This window comes from Crocodylus porosus, unplaced genomic scaffold, assembly GCF_001723895.1.
Source record: "Crocodylus porosus isolate Cpor-Errol unplaced genomic scaffold, CroPor_comp1, whole genome shotgun sequence".
Taxonomy (NCBI): Eukaryota; Metazoa; Chordata; order Crocodylia; family Crocodylidae; genus Crocodylus; species Crocodylus porosus.
In genome coordinates, this window is record NW_017728915.1 from 24,255,273 (window position 1) to 24,264,391 (window position 9,119).

The 9,119-nt window shown below is 45.2% G+C and overlaps 2 long non-coding RNA genes across 2 annotated transcripts in view; one reads left to right on the forward strand and one right to left on the reverse strand.

The window, feature by feature from the left end:
• The first annotated feature begins 425 nt into the window (after nt 1-425).
• On the forward strand, nt 426-4,610 carry LOC109310795. Its single transcript, XR_002101322.1, has 3 exons — nt 426-602; nt 2,074-2,262; nt 3,826-4,610. It is a non-coding gene; the product is annotated as an uncharacterized LOC109310795 (long non-coding RNA).
• Nucleotides 4,611-5,581: 971 nt separating this feature from the next.
• Nucleotides 5,582-9,119, reverse strand: part of LOC109310595 — a 13,893-nt gene continuing 10,355 nt past the window's right edge. Inside the window, exon 3 of the long non-coding RNA XR_002101265.1 lies at nt 5,582-6,628. This is a non-coding gene — a long non-coding RNA (uncharacterized LOC109310595). The remainder of the gene's footprint in view (nt 6,629-9,119) is intronic.

Consider the following 9,119-nt stretch of genomic DNA (forward strand, 5'->3'; position numbering starts at 1 on the left):
GGCATCTGGTAAAAAGATGGGTAGTAAGTAACTAAGGTCCCACCGTCTTGCAGACACTCATGAGCAGGCCCATTCAACCCCATGCACCTCCTTACTTGTGTAAAGCTACTCATGCACCTAGAACAATTACTCTCTGCTTATCAGAGTGCTGCAGGGAGCATTCGCATTCAGCCGCTGCTACACAGATGTCATACTGACGTGTTTTAATTTGAACCCTATTAACCCCCAGTGCGTCCAACGTGTTGTTACAATACCTGGCATTTAAAATTGTTTAATATATATCCCACAATTTAAAAAGATATTTGACATACATTTACAAAGGAACAAAGAATGTGTTGTTGTTTAAAAAAGCGGGAAATGGAACATTTGTCAAGATTCCTCAATTAAATACCAAATCCTTTTATTTTATGATTGCCTCTAGGTTCCTGGCATTTTTCCAGCCTGGCACTGAATGAATGCTTTTAGCTTTGCGAGCTAAACATCTGTGGAAGCCGAGGGTCAGGGACCCAATCCAAAGCTAATTGACTTCAAATTTCCTTGGATCAGGCTCTAGTTAGGTGGCCAGAGCATTTAGGACCATCGCACTGTACTCCAGTGCACAGGTAATGATGAAATCTTACCACGTGCTGCTGCCTAGGTGGAATTCCTAACCACCACAGGCAAAGTCTTACTAGCAGTTCTTGTCCTTTTAAATTAAATGCAAGTATGACCTTTTCCTAGGACCAAAAGCTTCCCTGTGGTGAATAATGCAGTATAGAGTGAAAGAAAGGAAGTACCCGGACAAATGAGCTAGGAAATGGGAGGGAAGGGTATCTCCCAACCATATTTTCATTGCACCCTGAAACAAACTATGGTTGGGATTCAGTGGATTCCCCAGAGGTACTGGGGTGCACGAATAGGAAGCCTTGGCAGCCCAGGTCATTTCCAGATGGAAAACTGGAGTTCCAGCATAACCTTCTCTACCCATCTCCCCCTGGCTTTTTGCCCTTCTAGATTCCCTCCAGTACACAAGTCTGCGGGCTACTGGAAATGTGCTGGAGCTGCTGTCACCCTTTACCAACTGGCCTCCCACAAGTGGATCTGAGAGCTGCAGAGAGCTCATACATCGCTTCCCCCACATCCTTCCCATATTATCACCCAGCACTTCAGTTTGCAGGGGCTTTCCAGGAGTTAGCCTGTAATGAGCACAACTGCTTTCCTCTCAAGTCTGAAGAGATACTGAAAATACCTAATTAGCACGTCCACTTCCTCTGTTCCCCAGAACCTATTCCCCAGGGCTGTATTTGTGCAGTTTGAAATGACCAAAACAGTTTTTTAAAACTAATTCTTTCTCCAAAAAGCCCTGCCACCCACCCCTCTCCCTTTTGCCAAAGCTCAGTTTGAAGGAAATGGACAAGCTTATAAACTCGGAGGAACAGGAGATAAAGATGAAACCTGAACAAAATAATTACGACAAATACACTCCAATAATAGAGAGTAGCAATGAGGATGGCATAATGCCCAGAGGGGCCTCTGGTAAATGTTAATAAGTTTGCTCTTTTTATTTTCTTTTTTTAATATTATGCGTACAGTAAACAGGTTCGTTCTCTGGAGAGCACTCCTCCTTCCTTGTAGACTTCTTTTTTCTTTACCGCATCAAATAATAGAAATCTAAGTAAAATCTTGTATTGATGATTCTGCATCATTACCTGCACATATACAATGCAATGGGTATAGGGCTTTTTCCAGTTCATGCAATCTTTGCAAACTAATCTTGATCTCCACAGATGTGGCCATAATTTTAAATATTGGCCAATGCTGACCGAATAAAAAGTTATCAGCTGATAGTTTATTGGTAACCTGTTTGTTATTCATTATTTGTGATATGTAAAAGTTCACCAACAGCAAACGGTGCTGCTCCCTGATTGGATGAGAACCATTTTGAACAAGAGAATGCTGAATAGCAATTACTAAATACTAAATGTAGAAAATTCTCTTTGGCTTACAAGCATCATGTTAGCAAGTCAATGCAGGTATAGATATAAAGAACAGATGTTCTGCCAAAATTCAATTGAACAAAACTCTTTTGTGCAGGTGCTCTCAACTACCAACTATAAGTGAGCTTGAACCTGAGCAGACTAAGGACATTTCAGAATTTGCACAATGTTAACAGACACTGGGTTTTGTGGCATACAAATAGTTCATCTTCAGGCACCAGGCACTGGGAAGTTTTGTTCAAGGACTGCAAATATCCAGATTGGGAGACACCACAAGAATTCCAAAGTGGGTGCAATTGTACAAATATGTGTAAATACAATGATAGATAGTTTTTGCTTAACTATATGGCAAAAAACAACATTGGGGCAAATTCTGTCTTCACTTAACTGTTGTGGTACCAGTGAAATCATGCCTATGCACATGCTCCAACGCGTTCTGATTCGAGCAGCATTTCTCAACCCATGGTTCACGGCCCAGAAGTCGGTAGCAAGAATATGTGAAAGGGTTGCAAACAAACTTTAAAAATGGATCAACAAACTTTAAAAATGGATTCTCCTTTAAAGGAGAAAAATGTGGGAAACCGTGGCTTTACCCTTGTAGGCTGCCAGAATTCCAGCCTGCGAGGGGCTGCTTTGGGCTGCTTGAGGTCCCCCATGCCCTACATACATCTCACCCTGCCCCACACACTGGGGGGGGCAGTGGGTCAGGAGTGAGGGGCACTGAGTCAGGACTGGCCATTGATGTTTACAAATGGGTCCTGGTACAAAAAAGGTTGAGAACCGCTGAATTGGAGCATTCTAATTAAAACGCTCCAGCCTGCTGCAGCTTCTCATGTATTCAGTGTCCCACATTTCAAAATGGTAGCAGAGGTGCTTTAACTGAAGCTCATTCAATGAGTTTTAGTTAAAGCATTCCCCCAGCCATTTTGAAACGCGGGATGCTGAATACACAAGACACTGTGGCGTTTTAATTAGAGTGACCCCCGAGAGCTGCTCTAATTAAAACAGCCCCCTCCCCACCCCATCCCGGACCACATGTATAGGTACTGAAAGCAGACTTGAACTTTTAGATGTTATGGGCTATAACGACCTATTTACCTTTTACCCATGCACATGATGCATCAGACAAGTCTATAATTAGTTTAAACTAAAACAAAGTGCATGTCTATTATTAACAATATTGCTTAAAAGTCTCAACACCATGGCTGGAAAATTAAAGCCAAGTAACAGTTCAGAGACAGTCAACGCTTATAAAGCTTATGACCTTAGTTACTGACTATACATACAAACAAACAAACTAACCAGACATAGATATCCCCTAGGAATGATCATGGTTTGCAAAATTTTGGGGGCTTGCAGCCAGCCTGTAAAAACCGTGGAATAAAAAAATGTGTCTCCTCATGCCAGCTCATTAGTCAGTGCCCTTTCTACACTAGCTGAGAGTCTGGCTTGGAGATGTGCTTCTACGATTTTTGCATCCTTTCCAATAAATATTGCTGACTCTACGGCTCTAGCAGTTAGGAAGAATTCCACTGAATAATTGCTGACAGCACTGTACACTTTGACACAGCTTCCTCAATAGTGCTTCCACCTTCTACCCATCCCTCTTTTGGGGCAGTTTTTCATGTCTGTCTGATCCTTATTGTTCTGTGACACTCTAGATCATTGCCAGTGTATATATAATAGTGTATCTGTGACCCTTGCGTTCAGCAATCTTAATTGGACCTTTTCAGTCATCTTTAGGCCATTTGGTGTAAGTGTTTCTTGTTTTGATGGACTTTAAATATGCACAATTAATTATGAATGCTAATATTTGAATTCTTTTGCTTATTTGCTTCATCCATTGCAGCATGGCATATCCCTACCAAGAACCTAAGGATTGCCTCTGTGTCTCCTGTATTTGCTCCATCCTTCAAGGCCTCCTGCAATCAGCCACCATCGTATAAAGCCATGAATATCATGACTTCAAAATCAACAAGAGAGATCACTACTGAGCAAAACAAGGTTAGATCATGTTATTTGAATAGTGCATGTTCTCTCCTTAGACTACCCTAGTGTTTGCTTCCAAAGCCCACTGAAGTTGACAGGAATTTTTGCCTGTAAATATACAAACATCTGCATTTTAGAGGCAGGTGAGTGAGATGGAGAAGTTAATGGTAAACTTCTTCACAGTGACAACTCATTTTGGGAGCCTCTATTTTTGGTGTGAACCATGTTGGACATCATTTTCAAAGATGGTTCGGTGTAGTTCCAGCTGCAAATGCCTGGCATCTTCGAAAAATCAGAGCTTATATATTTTAACCTGTGTGCCCAGAATTATCTCTGAAAATATGAGCCTCCATGACCAGCCACACAGTGAGTACACTTTAGGGAATAAACTCATTAGAAAAAGGAGCTCATGTCCATGGGTTGGATATGTTTCTGGCTTCCAACTCAATTCACTAGGCTGTGCTGTCTTCTAAAACCTGTATTTGAATATCTCTGCACTGGTATTATCCCCTATTTCAACACTCACCTGTACAAAGCATGTTGCTGTTGATACACATAAAGTCTTTGTTCTTATTGAAGTAGTACCAGAAAGACCTTTCTTTGCTTCCAGCATTTTGTTTTGGACACTGTCATGATGAGGCAGACAGGCAACGAGACAGCTGTGATGACTAAACAGATACCCAGAAAAGTGGTGTTGCAGTAACTGTAAAAGTTCACAGAAAGTTTTCACTTATTCATGTGATGCCCCAGCAGGGTGGAGGATGGTCTGACTGGTACAAAATACAGAATGACAGCTTGCCTAGAAGCCAAGAGTTGGGGAAATGGCCTTACTGACAAACAGGTGGATTATTGCCCATGGAAATTGTCAGTCTTTGTACATGAACTACTCCTGTGCCCTGGATACGAGTGGTAGAGATGGTATAGGATCTTAGATTCACTGTATCCCAGTATACAGTAGCATAGTCTAGCCACCAGACTTCTACTGTGACATTAATTTTCTGTGCTTTGGATGAAATCCTAGTATTATGCTTGAGAATCATGCGTGGGAGCAAAGCTGTGCTGGAAATGTCAAAAATCTCAAACCCATCCTGCCTGGGCACAGCAAGATAGCCCAAAGTGAGTGAGGAAAAGGAATCCTGCTTTATTAGAAAAGAGCAACCCATGGCTCAGAAATTGTCCTGCTTGCATACCTGCTTAAAGGCTGAGCTCCAGCCATGGGCCCTAGTGGACAGACATCTGGCTTTATGGACCTCTGGCATTCTTTGAAGTTGCCTGTTCTTTGCCACATGCGTCTGGGTGCTGGATCAGAGTCCTGCCCAGATGCAGTGCAGGTATGCAAGCAGGACAGATTTTTAAGGAGAGAGGTTCTTCATCCTAATGATGAAACCCAGTATTTTAGGCGTGTTCCCTCTCACTCTGTGCCCAATCCACAGGCACTATATGGATTTGCTACAGCTCCAGTCTAGGGGGCTTAGGCTTAGGTACCTAACTCCTATTGATGACCATTGTCTTAGATGTTTAGAAACCTTTAAGGAGCTCCTAAAAGAGCTCTTAAGTTTTGAAGCTATTGCAGAAGGGTGAATAGCCCAATTCCACTGTATCATGTTTTTCCAGTACATTTAATAAGGCTCTTAACATTTTCTACAAGTTTTCCTGGTGGGACATAATTCATCCAGCTTATTTGAAGGAGTCCAGTGTGATAGTCTGAGATTGGCCTGCCAAGTGCACCCACAAAAGCAGGTTGAAGTCCTCCTGATGGAGGATGCAGCTGATACCAAACTGACTATTGTACATAGGGAAAAAGCCCAGTAGTAGCAACTGTGGGTTTCTCACACCCACATTTTGCCCAGCTAATAGGATGCATCTTCCAGTTATAATATTAAGCCTCCAGTCCACTGTCTGCCTTCACTCACTGTGCTGCGTCTCATTTGTGTAAACTCTTCAGGTCCTGTCATCTTCTATTTGTGTGAAATGTCTTGCACACCTCCAGAGCTGCATGAAAAAATAAATAACCTTCCTCATCAATAATCAAAGGGGAGAGCAGCTGCAAGCTGTACTTTGGCTGACCCTGGTCTAAGAGAACTGACATAAGGGAAGTTAAATACTGACATGCTGCACTGCAAGGCGGCAGGCATCATTTCACCTCCTTTCTGAAATTATTTGCATACCTGCAAGAGCTGGAAGTCTGAAAGGGTTTTTCCTGGTAGATAGGTATTGTATCACGCATGTCTTAGCTTAGTGCTTGACATGCACACTTGACACTCAGAAGAGGTCTAAAAGAAAAGACTGAAGGTATGTAGGAGGAGAAAGACCCTGGGGCTTCATCCTGTGTTGTGCTTGCGGGGGAGGGAGGGGCACTCAGCATCTCTGGCAAGGTTTGCACCATTGATTTTAACTGCTTAACACAAGGACATCCCTGGAATCAGAGTAGCCTGCAGAGCCTTTTAAACATGCTGCCCCATGTGAAGCTGCAGTTTTTAGGATGACACATTACGTGAATTTGCTCTAGTTTATCTTCACTTTGTTTCCCATATTTGGCCGTTTCCAGTCCTCGTAGGGATAGCAGATACGCACAATTTCAAATGTTCCTCCGCAGCTGAATTTTCCATGCAAATCCCACTTTTATAGCTCTCTTGTGTTCTCCAAGAGAAGAAATGATGTTTCTGCCAGTTTAACCCATGAAAATACAATCAGCATCTGAGCTAGGGAGGGAATTAATAAATCCCTGTGAACATTTCTTGGGAAGGAGTGCTGGTTTGCTTTTAAGATTATGATGCAATTTCATTGATGGGATGAGAATCATTTTTGCTTCCATCTACACCTTGGCATACTCATTAGTTATGTAGCCCAAATGAAGTATTCCCATGTACATCTAAAGGACCTTCCCACCTTTTCCACCTCTCTGATAGCTTTACTGATTTTCTCTTCAGTTTTCAAAGAACAGTCATAGTTTGCTCTATTTTTAAGCCTAAAACTTTCCATCCTAACTCTCTTGCTGGCTCCAAGCCGGCCTTCCTTCCTCGGGCTGCACTAAAAATAATACTTCTCAAAGCAGCTCTCTCTACAATTGTGCCAGCAACAATTGATTGAGAACCAGCTTGAAAGACTGAATCAACATAGTGGAATGATAGCAAAATAGCAACATTACATTGGTACATAATAAGAATGAAGAAGTTTCATGGGCAGCCCTATTCATTAACGCTTGTTAAACTCCAAGGGCTAGGGATGGAAGTTACACATAAACCAATTTAAGTGATCAGAAACTGGCTTAAACCTGTAACAGAACAGAAGTTCAGTGCACATAAACCATCTTCAAAATGGCTGAAACTGGATTAAGATAAACCTGGTTGAATGTCATATCAGACTTAACTGATTTGGGTCAAACCAGTTTATGAAACTTCTGTTCCAGACTCCTTCCTGGTTCAAGTTAAATCACAGTGCCCAAGCAGCCCAGCATGCTTTCCAACCCAGGGCTATGCTCTGCTATCTGCTCCTGCAGAGGGGAAGGGGGAAGGCAGGGACTGTCCCCTCCCAGGCAAACCCCAGCTGGGGTCTGGAACTACCCATCTTCCCCCAGATACAGAGCTGTCCTGCTGTGAAACTTACTGCTGGCTGCAACTGTGGACTACAAGTCCCAGAGGCACCTGGAAGCAGGAAGAGGAAGTTCTGAACAATCCTGGAGAATCCTGCTGATGTGATTCTAGACTGCAAATCCCAGAGAACTCTGGGGCAGCAGGAAGAGGAAGTGAACACAAAATCTATGCTGGCTGCATACCAGAGAGTTGTGCTTTAGTGCCCCCTGACATTTAGTCTGAGCCACTGTAGGAATGCGACTGCAATTCCTGAATCAAAAGTAAATGTGTGTCCAGGTTTCTCAGTTTAGTCTCTGCAGTTTAGATGAACCTGCAAAGACTAAATCAATTCAGCCTCGGGCTTTTTGACTATCTGTACTTAGCCCATGTTACATCTCAACAACTGTATGGTTAGCATCTGTTCCCCTAATAGTCCTATTTAGCAATGAGTAATTACCAGGGATCCTGATTTTCCCTGATAAAACATCACAAATTCTCTGCCAAAACCCTCCAAATCTGTGATTAAAATTAAAGGCCCCCTACAGCCCCTGTGGTTCTCCCCCCCCACCCCACAGCCCCCTGGCCCTGTTGGTGCCCCTTACTCCCTCCCCACAGGCCCCTCAGCCTTGTTGGTGCCTCTTGCCCCCCACCCACAGCCCCTGCCCCCCCAGCCCTGCCAGAGGACCCCCAGCTGCCAGGGCTCTGGGGCCAGGGATCCAGGGCTACAGCCCCCTGCCCCTGAAAGAAGGCAGAGGCTGCTGCAGCCCAGCAGCACACAGAGCCTGGCTCTTCCCCTACTGCCTGTTGCAGGCTTGGGTGGGGTGAGGCCAGCCTCCCCACCACAGTGCACACTACTGGGGAGCAGGGGGGACCTGGGCCCCAGATTTGTGTGCAGGGCAGGGGTAGGGGTAGGGGTGCCCTGTGGGCTTGGGCTCTTGCCCTGCTGCCCTCCCCCATGGCCTCCACAGCCCATGGGTGTGACCCGGTGCTACAGGGTGGAGTGTGGCTGCATAGGAAAGCTGCTTGCAGCTGTGAGCTCCATGCTGCTCTGGTGATGTGCCTCCCACGCGCGGGGCTGCAGTGAGGGCCACAACCCAACACTGTCCCCATGCACACAGGGAAGCATGGAGCTTGCAGTTACAAGCAGCTTTCCTGCATGGTCACACTCTGCCCTTCAGTGCTAGGTTACAGCCATCAGGCTGCAGAGGCCCCAGGGGAGGGCAGCAGGGTGGGAGCCTGAGCCTGCAGTGTGCATCCACCCCCATCCCTGCCCCGTACATAGATCTGGGAGGCCTGGGTTCCCTGTGCCCCTGGGAGTGTGTGCAGCATCCGGGAGCTGGACAAGCCACCTGTGGCCCCACCCCACTCCCTTCCCTTCCCTCCCTTGCAGCCATACATTGTGGCCTCAGGCCCCAAGCCCTATACCCTGCCTGCCAGGGCACCAGCCCTAGCTCCAGCCCTGCCAAACTCCCTCCCTCTCTTTCAATGGCGGGGGCCTCAATCCGCACCCCCCCCCCTACCTGCAGAAGCTGCTCTCCAGGCTGCCTGGGGCCATGAGTATATACATGCACATGGCACCCCC